The sequence below is a fragment of the Chiloscyllium punctatum genome, chromosome 6 (assembly GCF_047496795.1).
Source record: "Chiloscyllium punctatum isolate Juve2018m chromosome 6, sChiPun1.3, whole genome shotgun sequence".
NCBI classification, from domain to species: Eukaryota; Metazoa; Chordata; class Chondrichthyes; order Orectolobiformes; family Hemiscylliidae; genus Chiloscyllium; species Chiloscyllium punctatum.
The window spans coordinates 63,021,108-63,039,630 of NC_092744.1; positions in this window are offsets into that span (position 1 = coordinate 63,021,108).

Below are 18,523 nucleotides of genomic sequence, written 5' to 3' on the forward strand. Positions count from 1 at the left end.
CCACAGTACAAATGTTTTAACAAATCTTTAGTGGGATTTTAACCGTTTTTTTAAAAAAAGCACTTACTCAAAACCAATAGACCAAAAATAAATCATTACCTTTTGATTGTAGGTCAATTAATTAAATATTTAAGGAAAAGAAGTAACAAAAGCCACTAAACAGCAGATATGTGTTAATATCATCCTCTGCTTTGGAATCCCAAGTATCTAACAGACGTGGCAAATCAAAAAGGGCTATCTGTCACCACAACTCTTTGAAAAAAACTAATCAAGCGAGGTCATCCATCAGCACAACTATTCAGAACACCCAATTGACTGTGCTCTTGAGGCTAAGTGCTGAAAAAGTGCATGGCTCAGTGACACAAGAATATTGGAAAATCGGTGCTAAGGGGACTGTGGATAAGGAAGCAATAGCATTTCTTACAAAGAATCCTTTGTATACAAACAATAGCGCATTAATAGAGAAAATCAAAACAATTTTCAGATAGTTGAAGTTCTATTGCCTGCCATGCTAATAACTAGTTTATTACAACAATACTGGAAAGACAAACTTGGATGGTTCTGCAGTTCACACAAAGTGTTCTAACTTAAAAACACTAGCTCTTTTTTTGCTGTACCATTGCTCAAACAATTCTCAGGAATGTATCTGTCATTTGTTAAAAAAAACATCCATTCATCTAAAAAGAATATGTGTTTTCAATCATTCAGTTTACTTTGCAATTTTGTTTAAAAGAAAATGCAAGTAATGAAAACATGTATTGGACCAGAATTTGTCTAGCATTTATTGGATTTACACAACTGTTTAAACTGAAATCATTTTCAATGAAAATTGCAGTAAGTTTGAGATTCAATCATTATGCCTCTAATCTGGGCTTTGTGTGAACAGGACAAGTGATTGTGTCAATGTACTGGTTCCAAAAAGGTTAATGTTGTAGAATGTAATAAATTCCACTCAATCTGATAGTGTCATAAAATCTTGGGTCAGTGAAATCTCGAGAATAGCTCTGGATCTTGAAGGGAAAATGTGTGCCATCAATGCTCCTCAATCATCCTAGTAAGAACATCTGACTAGCCAATGTAATTTGTACTTCAGTGTTATCACATAATAGATATAAAATAAACTATACCTTGCTAAGACTTCTCTTGTGAAGACTCTAGATTGATTGTTCCTCTATTACTGTAAACCAAACAGATCCTTAGACGTAGCTACAGAAAGAGGAGTGTGGTAACCTCCTTCTACCCACAAATACCACATCCTGCAGTGGTCTGGTTGTGGTATCGTTAATGAATACTGTAGAGTCTGAACAAGGAGGTGTATGTTAGAATCGTGAATTCAATGTCAAATTCAATGCAGAAATGGAAATAAAGCAAAGGAAATAAACACTAAATTGAAAGAAAACAAAAAGAGAAACATGTTAAAAATTGTCATTTGTTTTTAATTGTCCAAGAATTATTAAAATCTAAAGGAATGAGTCATCACACTTGCAAAAATAAATTTTCAGTTCCAGAGAGGCTGATTGGAAATAATTAAGAGATACCACATTATGAAATGGGGTATTCAGACTGAAATTAACAAGGCCTGACTAACTACTGAGTGGAGTTCATACCATGAAAGTATAGGAATTTCATGTCATTCCATGCCTTTGAATGGTGAATCAGACAGTGAGATGTTTGTACAGGTTACAAATGTGTGACACATTTTGTACAGCAACTTTTGGTTTTCATATTTATCTATGCATCAAACCTTACCTGAGGTTGCTGTGTGATCTACACAGAAATAAGAGTGATCAGCAATAGGCATTTTTTTAAAAAGTAAATTCCAACCCAATGCCTGTTTTGATCTATATTCCATATCAAGTGAAACATTGTTTTCAATCAATAAGAAATATAGTTATTTTCCTGGTCCATATTTTGTTACTTATTTTGTTATCGCTACTTTTTTAGGGCTCCATAGTCTATGCTCAGAGCTTGAGGTAAAGGTGCAGTCATATTCCAGCCTTTTCCTGTTCTCTTTCATAGCTGATGACAGTGGTATTAACAGTAGTATGGGAAGACTGGTTCCCTGATTATTTTATGTTTCTATGGGGAATACGTTGATTTTTGTAGAGGACTGCAGCTGAATATACAATGAAAAATGTTTTCACAGAGGGTATTTTCCATACAGTCCCTGGAGATCCATGAAGTTAGAAGGACCTGCTGGTTTCCCTGAGTGTTTCCAAATGTCTATATTAACCATTAACACGCAAACAATTTGGTCTCCTGAAATCACTGGAACTTTGCACTAAAAACTGTACTCTGTAGATTTTGAATAACTATCCCTTGACCTTCTCAAGGCTAAACTAGGAAGAGATAATAAATGCTGACCAACGAGCAACAGCCACATCCTATCCCAAGAATGAATCTAAACATATCTTCCAATGAATGCAGAGAGGGTTGATGTAGTAATGGACAACACTCGCATTTAAAATTTACTAATAGCTTGAACTCAAGTTTTCCAATTTAACATTTCCCCTTTTATGAATTAGTAATCCCAAAAGCAGGACTGAAATATAATTAAAAAATCAGTAGAACACAAGTTCTAGACTCGGATGTGTCTTTCAGATCAACAATGATAACGAGTTATATTTTTATGTAAAAGCAAAATACTGCAGATGCTGGAAATCTAAAAGAAACACGGAAAATGCTGGAGAAACTCAGTAGGTCTGGCAGCATCTGTAGAGAGCAAAGCAGAGTTAATATTCTGAGTCCCACATGACTTCTTCAGCGCTGAGAAGAACATTCTTCTGAAGAAGAGTTCTGAAGAAGAGTTGTACTGGAATCAAAATGTTAACTTTGTTCCTGTCTCCACAAATATGCCAGAACTATTGAGTTTCTCCAGCATTCTCTATACAAAGGAACCTCCATTATCCGAAGGACATAGCCAGGGAGTATTTCATTCAGTTAATTGAATGCTACATAATTGAATGCTGGCTAACATAGTTAACTAAGCACTGGGACCTTGCGATCTTGTTCAGATAATCCAAAATTTGGTTCATCGAATGCCGAATAATGGAGGTTCCTCTGTATTTATTCTCTATATTTTTTATGTATGTTTATATGGTACCTTACAATGTAATAAAACATCCTAATGTGCTTTACAGATAGTACAGATTGTGACACCAAGCAATATAATCAGGTATTCAGTCATAGGGTACAATTTTATGGGTTATCTTTTAAAAATAAGGTGGATAGGTGCATAAAGGAATTACCAGAGTTTGAGGCTTATGCAATGCAGGCACCAATGTTAGAGCAATTAAAGTTGAGATTCAAAAGATTCTAGAATTTGAGGAGCTCAGATACCTTGGAAGGTTATGGGGTTGGAGGAGAATAAAAAGATAGAGAGGGGTGAGGCCACGGAGGGATTTGAAAACCCAAAAACAGTGAGCTGAGCTAGGCGTGTGAATACAACGTCGATAGGTAAATGGGACTTGGTGTGGGTTAAGACAGGGTCTGCAGAGTTTTAGATGACCTCAAGTTTGTGCAATATGGACTGTGGTAGACCAGCCAGAGGTACACTGGAATGTTCAGGTCCAAAGCGAATACAAGTATAAATGAGGTGCTCAGAAACAGATGAGCTGCGACAAGAGTAACACTTGGCAATGTTATGGAGGTACAAACAGTTGGTGTTAGTTTTGGCATGAAGAGGGAGTCAGAAGCTCAATTCAGGATCCAATGTGACAGCAAGGCTGCAAGCAGGTTGGCTTAATCTCAGACTGTTGCTAGAGAGAGAAATGGAGTCACTGGTGAAAAAAAATGGAGTTTATAGCAAGAACCAAAAACATTGGTCCCAGTCTTCCCCATTTTTAATTTGAAGAAATTTCTATTTATTCTGGGGAAGATGCTGGTTTAATAATAATGTTACTGACTTCACATTCTGTGAGACCAGGCTGGGGCACTGGTTCACAGTATCATAGAGATATACAGCATGGAAACAGACTCTTTGGTCGAACTCATCCATGACTACCAGGTATCCTATATAAATCTAGTCCCATTTGCCAGCATTGGCCTATAGCCTTCTAAATCCTTCCTATTCATATACCCACCCAGATACCTTTTAAATGTTGTAATTGTAACAGACTACACCACTTCATCTGGCAGTTCATTCCATACACATACCACCCTCTGCGTAAAAAGACTTGCCCCTCAGGTCCCTTTTAAGTCTTTCCCCTCTCACCTTAAACCTGTGCCCTCTAGATTTTGACTCCCTCACCCCAGTGAAAAGACCTTGTCTATTTACCCTATCCATGCCCCTCATTATTTTATAAACCTCTACAAAGTCACCCCTTAGCCTTCGATGTTCCAGGGAAAATAGCCCCAGTGTAGTCAGCCTCTCCCGTTAGCTCAAACCCTCCAACACTGGCAACATCCTTGTAAATCATTTTTGAACTCTTTCAAGTTTTAGAACATCCTTCCTGCAACACTAAGACCAGAATTGCATGCAGTATTTCAATAGTAGCCTAACCAATATCCTGTACAACCACAACATGACCTCCCAGCTCCTATACTCAATGCACTGACCAATAAAGACAAGCATACCAAATGCCTCTTTCACTATCCTATCTACCTGTGAGTCCACTTTCAAGGTACTATGAATCTGCACTCCAAAGTCTCTCTGTTCAGTAGGACTCCTCAGGACCTTACCATTTAGTGTATAAGTCTTCAAATCCCATTTGAGCAACTGGTGGAATAAATCTGGAATACAAAATTAGTCTTCGCAATGGTGACCACTAGACTGTTAGGAAAAGTCCATTTTCTTCATTCATATCCTTTAGGGAGGGAAACCTACAATCCTGACTCAGTCTGATTCCAAATACAACAATGTGGTTGGCCCTTAACTGTCCTCTGAATTAGCGTTGCAAGCCACTTAGTTCAAAGAGTATAAATACTGGCCTTGCCTATAATTCCCACATTCCAGGAAATATAGATGCTGGAAAACAATTTGAGAAGTTAGTAGCAATGGGAGAGTTGAGGAAGCTGGTGTTCAGAATCATCCTTGGCATACATTTGAAAACTAGTGCATTTCATGATGTTATCAAGGGACAGCAAGTATACGAGAAATCAGAGGAGGCCAAGGATTGATCCTTGGGGGAAAATTAGAGACTCAGGAATAGAAAGATAAACCATTAAAAATGATATTCTGGTTATGAGTAGAGATGGAAGAAGCCATTTGAAGACAGCCCCACCCAAATGGATGACAATGAAGAAGAGGAGGATGGTGTCGTCAACTGTGTCAAAGGCTGCAGAAAGGTTAAGAGAATGAGAAGACAATTTGCTTTTGTCATAGTCATATTTGATGCTAACATACAAATATTTTGGCAAAAACAAAATCCTGAAGGAAGACATCAAAAAAGCTGTCTCTCTTTTCCCTTTGTCATTGTTAGAAAAGAATTTTCATGGCTGTTTTGATAGTTTTTAAGTTGCATGTAAGAATTAAGTTATGTCATTTTAAGTTTTAATTTTTGACAGCAGTTCGGTCCAATTTTAAAAAGAATGCATGACAGAATAGTTATGGTGATACATCTGACAATAATTGTCCATGCCATCAATTATGAATGCCTTTTAAATTTTATCAGTGCCCAACAAATATACTTCTCCTCACACACTCTTGAGCTTGCACAATGATGTCCTCATTAGTGCACTGCTTTTGCTTTTGCAGAACATGAGAGATTAAATTTGTTACACTTTGTCTGCCTGTCATATAAGCATCTTCGGGATCAATGACTACATAATTGCAAAACATCCACTTCAATAGTTTTGCGATGTAACCACAAAAAGGAGCAGCTCTTTTCCCTGAGCCAATGAAAACTACCACAATTATATCATGTTGGTATGGAACAAAGGAGCAAAGTAATACAAGATTCGACATGTCATAACCTTCTTCAAAGAATATTTCATAATATTGTGTTGATTTAAGCATTATTTGTACTCATATAACATCTAATCATGTCAAAATGTCTCAGTGCTTCATACAGAGAATTCAATTTGAAGTGCAGAGAATGCAATGTATGCAATTAGAGGAGCCACATTTGTCATGAGCAACCTTCCACAGTTGTGAGGAATCAATCTGTATTCTTTTGATGATGCTTAAGAGATAATCTTGAGCCAATCCCAGAAGTACTCCTTATTCTTTTTTCAAATAATATCATACAGTTCAATGTCTACTTGAAGCAACAGAAAAATAGTGAATTTGCAGAGTAGAATTTGACAGGTACATAGACAGAGGGATGCTATATGGATCCTTCAGTCGATCAAAGATTTATCGATCACAGTATAGAAAATTTTAGTTGACCCAGCAACCACCACCTTTTTGTGGGGGATGGAGGGGGGGGGGGGGGGGGGGGGGGGGGGGGGGGGGAAAAGAGTGGGGGTGTATTCCAGATTCCCACTACCCTTTCTTGATTTCACTTCAATTTTAAATTTTGATTTGGATTCCCTCACCACCCCCAATAAAATCTTTTAATTATTTTAAGCACCTGAATTGGATTACCCTCAACTTTGCAGATCCACGTAAATACATGCCAAATGTTTACATCATGCCTCACAATTAAAAGTGTTAAATCATAGTATCATGATTTATAGTCAGTAATTCTGTGCTGTTTAACCTCCAAGGTCAATATTTATGTTCCCTGACATTCTAAGTTCAAAATTGAATACAATACTTCAGAAAGGCCCTTATCAAGCTTCTCTACAATTGACATCTCTTTTCCTCGCTTTTGAATGCAAAGCCTGTTGAGCTAAAGGTCACACTCCATTCGCCTTTACTAATCATGGTTATTTTCTGGACCTCCGTCAGCAATAAGGCTGCATCAAGTCATTCCCTGGATGTCCTCTCAATGCTTTCCCAATCAACCCAACAGATCAATGAGCTGAAGAGTGGCAGATAGAGTTTAATTTGGATAAATGCAAGGCATTGCATTTTTGTAAGATGGCAGGACTTATGCAATTAAAAATAGGTCCTTGGGGGTAGTGTTGTGGAAGAGAAAGACTGCGGAGTTCAGGTACATAATTCTTTGAAGCTTGCATCACAGGTAGATAACAGACTTTTGATGATAGGAGTTGGAAAGTCATGTCGAGGTTGTACAAGACATTAGTGAGGCCTCTTCTGGACTACAGTGTCCAGTTCTGGTCATCCTGTTATAGAAAGGATATTATAAAGCTAGAGAGGGTTCCGAAGAGCTTTACCAGGATGTTGCCAGGAATGGGGGTTTGAGTTATTGGGAGAGACTGGATAGGCTGGGACATTTTTCATTGGAGCATAGCAGGTTGAGGGGTGATCTTATAGAGACTTATAAGGTCATGAGGGATGTGGATAAGGTGAATCTTTTACCTGGGGTGGGGGATTTCAGACTAGGGCCATATTGTTAAGATGGGAGGAGAAAGATTTTAAAAAGACATGAGGGGAATTTTTTTTAAACATTGTGGAGTGTGTGGAGTGAATTTTCACAGGAAGTGGTGGAGGCAGGTACTGTTCCAATATATAAAATACACTTAGATAAGTACAGGCATAATGAAAAGTTTGGAGGAATATGGGCCAAACACAGGCAGGTGGGACTAGTTCAGCTTGGGATTATGGTCGGCATGGAATGGTTGGACCGAAGGGTCTGTTTCTGTGCTGTATGACTCTGTGTTGGTACTTTTACAAGAGAAAGGTGAGGCTTGGGTGTGTTGATCTGTCTTGTCAAAACTGAGAGCCTTGAATGGACAGTTGCTGACCGCTTAAACTGTCATCTTTCTGCCCGACATTCATTTTGAGGCTGTTGGGAAGAATTCAGACAAATCATGCTGTTTGAGAAGTAAGGAGGCTGGTTGTCTCCCTCAAACAACTTCCTTTTCACATCAGATGTGTTCCCCCTATCTGCCATCAAGATCTACCCCACCCACAGTCACTCTTTCTGTCCCCAGCCTTTCCATCAAAATCTCCATCTCATACCCCCAAATATTTGGATCTCATTTCCCCAACCTAATGGGAGACCAACAGTACTTACCTAGTCCTGAATTCTGAGACTTGGGATCTGGGACTCAGTTGGGTTGGCAGCTCACAGAGGTAGGATCTCGTCTCTGCACTGGGATGGGGGGGGGGGGGGGGGGGGGGGGGGGGGAGGGGGGTGTGTGCTGAAGACACATTTCCAGTCAATTAAATGGCAGTATTCCCACTAGTTTTGGTAGGGAAGCCCTACAATCCAAAACATCCTAGCCCAAAAAACTCTCATTATTAAGAATGTATTTCAATTTGTCTTTCTTAAAACTATAATACAAGACTCCACACTTCTCTGTATTGAACATCATTTGCTATAGTTTGTTTCCATTCATTGGGTGGAATTTATGGAGGGTCAGCAAATCAAATTGGGAAGAGAAGGGACTGGGAATCAGGATTGAAAGTAGGTGCTGGAAGGTATTTGTGGTTTCCTAATACAATGTCATTCTCTCAGTGGTGGTGAAGCTTAAAGGTGGCCTGCACATCCAGAGGCCAAATGAGGTTCTTTTCCCATCACCTCAGGGATATCAGTGGACCCTCTTGTCGGTTGAGGAGAATGTCATGTAACAGGAGGCTATCAGAGAGGTGACCTCTCCCATTCTGGCTTCCTGTGGTCCACAGAGACTTCCCTTGGTGGCAATGGCCAGCCCATGCATTGGCCTCACTAAGCACCACCCCAATCCCCTGTGGTTGCCTTGCCAACCCTGATGTCTGCAAATCGAGGGTAGAATTCATTGTTGCTGAACTTGGTTGGCTGCAGCCCCAGAAATGGCCATTTTATTCCCTGTGATTCCACTGGGACCGAAGTACTTGCATTGGTCAGTAACTCTTAGTGACAGGATCTGTGTCACTACCCACCATAACAGCCACTGCCTTCCCAATAAAATCCAGCATACTTTCTCAGATATCTTTGCAACATCCTTGAACACGAGTGAGGTCCTGAAGGACTGGAAAATTGCTAATGTTGTCTCCTTGTTTAAGAAGGGTAGCAGGGACAATCCAGGTAATTATAGACTGGTGAGTCTAACGTTAGTGGTCGGGAAGCTGCTGGAGAAGATACTGAAGGATACGATCTATTTACAGTTGAAAGAAATTGGGCTTATCAGTGATAGGCATCATGGTCTAATGCAGAGAAGGTCATATATTACCAACTTCATAGAAATCTTTGGGGAAGTGAAAAAATGAGGGAAGGGCTGTAGATGTCATATACATGGACTTCACACAGGCATTTGATAAGTTTCTCTATGGTAGGCTGATGGAGAAAGTGAAGTCACATGGGGTTCAGGTGCACTAGCTAGATGGATAGAGAACTGGCTGGACAGCAGAAGATGGAGAGTAGTAGTGGAAAGGAATTTCTTAAAATGGAGAACAGTGAACAGTGGTGTTCCACAGGGGTCCGTGTTGGGACAACTGTTGTTGTGATATACATAAATGATTTGGAGGAAGGTATTGGTGGTCTGATTAGCAAGTTTGCAGATGACACTAAGATTGATGGAGTAGCAGATAATGAAGGGGACTGTCAGAGAATGCAGCAGAATATCAATAGATTGGAGAATTGGGCAGAGAAATGGCAGATGGAGTTCAATTCAGGCAAATGCAAGGCGACGTATTTTGGAAAATCCAATTCAAGAGCGAACTATATGGTGAATGGAAAAGCCCTGAAGGAAATTGATGGACAGATAGATCTGGGTTTTCAGGTCCATTGTACCCTGAAGGTGCAAATGCAGATCGACAGGCAAACAGCATGCTTTCCTTCATCAGATGGGGTATTGAGTACAAGAGTTGGCAGGTCATGTTACAGTTGTATAGGGCTTTGGTTCAGCCGCATTTGGAATACTGCGTACAGTTCTGGTGGCCACATTACAAAAAGGATGTGGATACTTTGGAGAGGGTGCAAAGGAAGTTCACCAGGATGTTGCCTGGTATGGAGGATGCTAGCTCTGAAGAGAGGTTGAGTAGATTAGGACTATTTTAATCAGAAAGATGGAGGTTGAGGGAGGACCTGATTGAGGTCTACAAAATCATGAGAGGTATAGACAGGGTGGATAGCAAGAAGCTTTTTTCTAGAGTGGGGGACTCGATTACTAAGGGTCATGAGTTCAAGGTGAGAGGGAAAGGCTTAAGGTAGATTTGCATGGAAAGTTCTTTACACAGAGGGTAGTGGGTGCTGGAATGCGTTGCCAATGGACGTGGTAGAGTCAGTCATGATAGTGTCATTTAAGATGTGTCTAGACAGATACACAAATGGACAGGGAGTAGAGGGATACAGATCCTTAGAAAATAGGCAACAGGTTTAGATAAAGGATCTGGATCGGCGAAGGCTTGGAGGGTCGAAGGGCCTATTCCTGTGCTGTAATTTTCTTTGTTCTTTGTTTATCTACCTTTCCGATGGTGATCATTTATATTGCAACAAACAGTTTAAATGAAGTCAACACTCCACCAGGAATGTCTCCTATAGATCAGTGTGTGAAATTTGTGTAAGGTTTTGTACCAACACATAAATTAGGAGATACAGGACATTCAGGCCCTCGGATCGGGTCCACTATTAAATACGATCATGACTGATTTGTTTGCGTTTCAAACTTCCAAAAATCTTTGACTTCCCTGCCTACCAACAATCTATCTGCCTCCACCTTAAAAATATTTAATGACCCAGCTTTTATGCCTTCGAAGGCAGTGTTCCAAAGTCGTACAATCCATTGAGAGAAATAAATTCTCCCCATTTTTGGCCTAAAAGAGTGATCCCTAATTATAAAATTATAAAATCCATCATTCTGGATTGAACCATAAGACAGGGCATCCATTTCTCACCCATTGTCAATACCATTCAGGATTTTGTACATTTCAATCAAGTCATCTCTCACTCCTTTAAACTCCAGGGAAACCAAGCCTAATACATCCATAATTTTCCTGATAGGGCATCGCTCTCTTTCCAGTACATCTCCAACACACTTACATGATTGCTTAAATAAAGAGACCAAAACTGCATGCTGATGTGGTTTTCATCAATGCCCTGTATAACTGAAGCATAACATGCTTAATTTTATGTTCAATTCCTCTCATAATGAAGCACAGCATCCCATTAGTCTTCTTAATTACTTGCTGTGTTAAGGTAACAGGAAGGTCTCAAACTCAGCCTTTTGTTCCATGTTAGTTGACCCGAAGTAAGAGACAATAATAACTGTTTATTTTGCTAACTTTCTCCTAATATGTAACAATAACAATGACACCACCTGCTTCTGCACAAAGTTTAGCAATATCCTTTGAGCTGGCAGAAATGCTATGGTAAGAAAATAATTTGTGATTTCAATATGCACCAAAGTCAAATGATTTTACAATCCAGCAGGTAATGTGACATGCACATTTTCCACGTTATGACAGCGACAACATTTCAAAAGTACTTCGATGGTTGCACGAACGTTAAAGGCGATAAGTAAAGCTCAAATCTTCAGTTTTAAGTTAAAAATCACACAATACCAGGTTATGAGTATTACTCATATTGGAAGGTGATTTTAAAAATCAAGTTATAGTTTGGAGGTGCCAGTGTTGGATTAGGGTCTACAACGTTAAACATCACACAACACCAGGTTATAGTCCAACGGGTTTATTTGGAAGCACTGGCTTTTGGACCGCTGCTCCTTCATCAGGTGGTTGTGGAGCATAAGATCTTAAGACACAGAATTTATAGCAAAAGTTTGCATTCTGTGTCTTACGATCTTATACTCCACAACCACCTAATGAAGAAGCAATGCTCCGAAAGCTAGTGCTTCCAAGTAAACCTGTTGGACTATAACCTGGTGTTTAAAAATGTGTTGCTGGAAAAGCGCAGCAGGTCAGGCAGTATCAAAGGAACAGGAGAATCGACGTTTCGGGCATAAGCCCTTCTTCAGGAATCTTGTTAGTTTCCTGAAGAAGGGCTTATGCCCGAAACGTCGATTCTCCTGTTCCTTTGATGCTGCCTGACCTGCTGCACTTTTCCAGCAACACATTTTTAAGCTCTGATCTGCAGTCCTCACTTTCCCCTATAACCTGGTGTTGTGTGATGTTTAACTTTGTGCAGGTGAGACTGTGTTACTGGAAAAGCACAGCAGATCAGGCAGCATCCGAGGAGCAGAAAAATCGACGTTTCAGGCTAGAGCCCTTCATCAGGAATGAGGCTGATATAACTTTGTACAACCCAATCGAACACCGATACCTCCAAATCATGCCTTTATTTTTAAAATCACCTTCCACTATGAGTAATACTCAAATAACACATTTTTACAGAGGCTGTGAAGTCTGAAAGATCTTAGAGTGAAATTATGCAGCTCACTTGGTGTCAAGTAACACATTCGTATCTTTTTTTTATAATACACAGGTCAAAGAAGGCACTATTATAAAGATTCACTTTTTTAGGCAAACTGGCAGGATATTTACAGTAATAAAAATCTAAAAGATGCAATGATTGTCAATTGTGTAAAACATGCAGCAAGCTGTATAGACTACAGCTGTAACTAGACAATTCATAAATGCATTTTCAATCCTGGAAAAGTCAAGTACGTCTCACCAAAGATACAAATGTGTCCAAGTTGCAGAAGGAGGCCAGTTTAGGCAGAACTGCTTTTGCAGTTAAGTGCCTCCTGCTGATTTACTCACAAGGCAACACTATGAGGAGGTAGAACTTTCAACTACAAGTACTTTATTAGTTTTAAACTATGCCCCTGGCACATTTACTTTATTTTTACTGTAGTTTACTTTATTGGATACAGTCTGCTAAGGAAATTTGTTAGATGTGATTATTTTTAACCAATGGAGATTTTGACTAGTAAAATGTCAGATGAGCTATTACATTTTTGGGTCACTAACAGCAGGTGTCTAGTGAGCATTAAATTTAAGCCTTACAGGGTGTTCCAGTCACTGCTTTCCTGACTAGAGGTTCATGACCTAGAAGATTGAGAATAAAACATAGTGAGAATGAAGAATTCCAAAGGAAGAAACTCCACATAAAGTCAAATGGACCTCCTGGTTTTTTTTAATAGGTGAGTCGAGTGATCTGGGAAAAGGTTTCTCATCCTAGCTGGCACTTCACGTTGTCAGGAAGGTCATGGGGAAGCAGGGGTCAATGTTGAAGGCATAACTTACATTTACATAGTCCCTTTATGACTTCAAAAAAGTACTTCACAACCAATAACTATTTTGAAATGTAGATGCTGTTAAAAATGGAAGGAAACCCAAATGGTCAATTTAAGATCCAGCAGCAATGAGAACAATTATTAGGTAATCTGGTTTTAGTTGCTGATTAATTGATAAATATTGCCCAAGATGCTGCACAAGATGCTGCCCTCTTCTTCTGATTGATGCCATAGGATCCAAAAGGTTGGGTAAGATTTTAATATATTGCCTCATTCTGCTCAACAATCACAGCTAACACTGAAGTATCTTTCTATAAACTGATAAATGCCGAGGAAGCTAATTAAACCAACGGCGTTTAATTCAGAGACTTGAGTATCATCACTAATCAGTCCAATTTTCCAACAACCCATTATGGGCATAAATGAAGATCAAGGTCTTTATCAGAATGTTATGATCAGGTCCAGAAGAGTGAATAAATTCTGTTCTTTTCATTCCAGACATTAGTTACGACCAAATTAGCATTTTTAAAAAGATAATTTTTTTTAACGCAGTTTCTGCTTCACCTGATAAAACTATAGAAGGAAATGTCAACCAGGTTGCTTGAGTTAAAGTTAACAAGGAATTGGTTTTGTTGTAAACCCCACTCAGGTAAAATGTAAGGCTTATTAAAAGGCTGAAACCCAACCTAAATCTCAAACCCCACAACACACATATATAAGCCAAAAAGAACAGGTTATAGGGTGAGGGAGATGGAGTTGAAAATAGCTAAAGCCCACAGGAGAAAAATAAATGTATACTTCATCAGTGCTCTTAAAACTCCAGGGATGTTCTGGCTGACAATAGCTGGTTGTTTTCTTCAACTGCAATCTATACCTTTTCCAGAGTGGATGGTATAGCACTTGTAGTTACTTTTATTTTCACATTTTCTATTTCTGAGAAATATTTCAAAATGGAACAGGAAAGGGTTCAAGCTTGAAGAAAGAAGCTGCTGAGAGAGAACTGGTTATGTTAAGTGCTTGCTGCAACAAACTGACAAGCTTAATAAAGATGTGGAGGTGCCTGTGTTACACTAGGGTGGACAAACTTAAAAATTCACACAACACCAGGTTATAGTCCAACAGGTTTATTTGGAAGTACTCCATTTCAGAGTGCTGCTCCTTCATCAGGTGGCTGGTGGGGCAGGATCATAAGACACAAAATTTACAGCAAAAGATCACAGTGTCATGCAATTAAAATGAGACATTGAACAAGCCTAGATTACTGTTGAGTCTTCCAGCTTTTCGAATGGGTTGTGGGTTGCAGGTTTCGGTTCATTAATCCCAGAACTTCTTTTCAGTCACATTCTCGAGATAACTTAAGGTTTTATAAAAAAAGGTGTCATCTCAGCTCAGACAATGTATTAAAGGTGTGAGGTTAGAGTCTGTCTGTATCCCAATCTTGAGTCAGACTGGTTCTATTTCCAAAGTAGGAATGTGTGTGTGTGTGTGTGTGGGTGTGCACATGTGAGGGAGGGAGGTGAAAGAGAGAGAGTGAGTGTGTGCATGTGAATATGTGTGTGTGTGAGAGTGTGTGTTTGCATGTCTGAGTGCTTGGTAGAGTGTGTGCGTGAGTGTGATGGAGAATAAGTCTGTGAGAGGGTGTGTGCGTGGGTGTGAGTGTGAGGGGTCTATGCTTGTGTGTCTGAGAGAGAGCGTGTGTACGAGAGAGGGTCTGCGGGAGTGTGTGGTTTGTCAGACTGTGTGTGTGTGTTTGTAGTGTAGTGGGATAACCTGTAATGTGGCATGGACCCAAGATTCCGGTTGAGGCCATCCCCATGGGTATTGAACTTGGTTATCAGCCACTGCTTGGCCACAATGCATTGTTGCGTATCCTGAAGTCCACCTTGGAGGAGGATGGTCACCCGAAGACTAAGGCCAAATGTCCCTGACCGCTGAAGTGTTCCCCGACAGGGAGGGAACACCCCTGCCTAGTGATTATTGCATGGTGTCCATTCATCCGTTGTCATAGTGTGTGCTCAGTCTCACCAATGTACCATGCCTCGGGGCATCCTTGCCTGCAGCGTATGAGATAGACAACGTTGGCCAAGTCACATGTTTACCTGCTGTGTACATAGTGGGTGGTGTCCCGATGTGTAATGGTGGTATCCATGTCAACACTCTGACACATCTTGCAGTGGTTACCATGACACGGTTGCACTGTGTTGTGGTCGATATTGTCCTGAAGGCTGGGCAGTTTGGTGCGAACAATGGTCTGTTTGAGGTCTGGTGGTTGTTTAAAGGTGAGAAGTGGAGGTGTAGGGTATGCTCATCCTCATCGATAATGTGTTGCAGGCTGTGAAGAACATGGCGTAGTTTCTCCGCTCCTGGGAGGAACTGGACTATGAGGGGTACTCTTTTGGTTGCATCTCATGACTGTCTCCTGAGGAGGTCATTACGGTTTCTCACTGTGACACGTCGGAACTGGCGATTGCTGAGTTGAGCATCTTATCCTGTTCTTGTGAGGACGTCCTTCAGCACTTTCAGGTGTCCGTTACGTTCATCTTCACATGAATAGATCCTGTGTACATGAAGGGCATGCACACACTCTACCAAGAATGCACTCAATCTGCAGGCAGTCAATGGAGGTAGTCAATCCATATAACATTTTATAAATTCCTATTTTGGAAATAGAACCAGTCTGACTCAAGATTGGGATACAGACAGACTCTAACCTCACACCTTTAATACATTGTCTGAACTGAGATGTCACCTTTTTTATAAAACCTTAAGTTATCTCAAGAATGTGACTTAACAGAAGTTCTGGAATTTACATCTTAATTAACCGTTTGTTCAATATATCATTTCAATTGCATGACGCTGTGATTTTTTGTTATAAATTCTGTGCCTTATGATCCTGCCTCATCAGCTACCTGATGAAGGAGCAGAGTTCTGAAAAGTACATTCAAGGATGCTTAATAATGTTAGTTCTAGAATCATAAAGTAACTGGCTTTTAGCGCACAGTACAGAGAACCCATGTTGTGGAAAAGGGTTTTTATCTCAAAGATCCAAGGTATTATTTAAAACCATTGAGGAATGGTCAGCACACCTTTTTTGCAATTGAAAGCTTTCTAGTGTTCTATGTCTGAACACCTCTTCATATCTTTTACAGTGTACCTACCTGGAGAGTCATGTTCTGATGACAAATCAGGCAAAAACTTTGCTAGGTAGCTCAAAAATCCAATAAATCATTGCATCGCTTTCATATTTGTTGGCCCCTGCATCTCTATAACATTTTCAGGTTCAGAGGTGATGCCCTTTTAATTATCTGTCGATGAGATATTTATTTCACTAAAAGCAGTTTCATTTGCATTTTTAACCTGCTCAGGTTCAGCTGACGAGCTGTCCCTAACTAGATTCCCTAACTAGATTCCCTAACTAGATTTTGATCACGGTCTGCAATAGTTTTCTTTGTATTTCCACATCCATATTTAGACGATCATCCACAATTGCTTCCATTCTGGAAAGATCATTGATTATGTCACGCTGTCTGTGTTGATACTGTTCCCGAGCAGTGGAAATGACAACTATCTGTACATCCCAAAATGGCATTCATGTCTAAGCTTTAGACTTACTTCAGCTAAGATGGCTTTCTTACAGCTCTCAAATCCATATAATCTCAGCTGCATACACTAATGTATTATAGAAGCTCCATCTTTTCACTTAAAGATATGTGCACAATCAGCATAGTTCAAATTTTCCAAGATGTTTTGTAGCTTCTACACAGAGACAAGGACAGTGAAGCAGTAACTGGCCACCCAAACACCTGATTATTCTATGAATACCATGAAAACATTTTACTCTCTTCTGAAAACCTGTCACTAAAGAGTTCCAATGGTGGGGATTTAGATGTTCAGTTTTATAAGATACGTGAGTATGTATGCTTTTGTGCCTGACTGTTAGTTTGTTAATAATTGCCAATGTGTCAACTGATGTAACTGTGGATAATTACTTTGGCTCATGTGTGTGTGTGTGGTGACATGCTTGTAACTAACAAAATGATCCCCTGTATCCATGCAAAACTGTATGACAGTCAATTTGTGCATCTGTCTGCATTTCTGCATATGTTTGTGCCTGCACGTCTATGTCTCCATGTGGTTCTGTCTCTCTTATGCTCGTATCTCCATATGTCCATCTCTGTCAGTGATTCCATCGGTCTGAACTCACTGTAAAGCTTTTATATAATTTACAAGAATATTGATTATTAGTTTCTAATAATGTAAGTAGATTTTAACATCTAGCTTTCAATGTTATTAACACTTGACAATATTAGATATTCCTTTCACTAAAAAAGTGATACATCTTATAGAACAGTAAAGTGAGAAAACTTAGCATTAAAGCACAACACAGAAAAGATGTAAGGGCGCATGGATTCTGCAAATTTGCATCAAGTTTCAAACTTGCTTATTTGCAGAAAATGGACAAGAAGGACATATGGTGCAATGAATACCACTCTGCCTCTGAACCAGGAGCTCGGTGTTCAGGTTCCAACCTGGTTCTTGCTTGTCAAGGAAGAGGCGTTCATTACATGGCAAAACAAGTCGATGATCAATGTTCAATATTCACCAATGTCAATGACAGGTTGTTAAGCACAGGTCATATTACCGGTCAGCCAGTTGATGGAAAAAGTTGATGGCCCTTGCCAACATAACTCTCACTTACAACATGAATGTAAAAGAGTATGGTGCCATACTCACACTCATTGGAGTACAAATTAATTAAGTTGGATTGATGGCCAGTTTGAAATAGATTGATATCAATAGCATGGTGTTTGATTTCCATTCCAACCTGAGTGGATTCAGGACTTGCTTCCTTGCCCAACCCACTCTGGGGGTCTGAATACCATTGTACAGACAGGCAAATGTCTTCCCATTTACGGCTGAAGATGATTGCGGTCAGAGAGGGATTATCTGGATCAGTTTCTTTTTCACGTGGTGGGCACAAAGACCATCTCAGGTCAAGAAAAAAGGATGTAAGGGAAACCAACAAGATCAAAGCTGTGAGAGAAACCACTTTTTGTGCCATGCTCCAGTTCTTTACAGGGGACTATACTCTGCATTATACTGCAAATCATCACACAAATATTTGGAGAGAGTTTATCTGAGAACTTAATAAACTTTTCCTGATTTCATCTTAATAAAATCAATTCACAGCAAAACTTTCCTGCCAATGCTGTTCCTGCCTTACAGGAGTGCAAAGCCTTTTAAAATCTTTTATCATTGAGCTGCAAACTCCACGAGTCCAACAGTCTGCCTGCCAACGCTCCATGTCAAAATGTCACCCTGTAAATTAAAGAATCTATCTTTACACATTTAGTTTCAGGTGCAAAGCTCATGAAAATGTAGAAACATAATTTTGTGG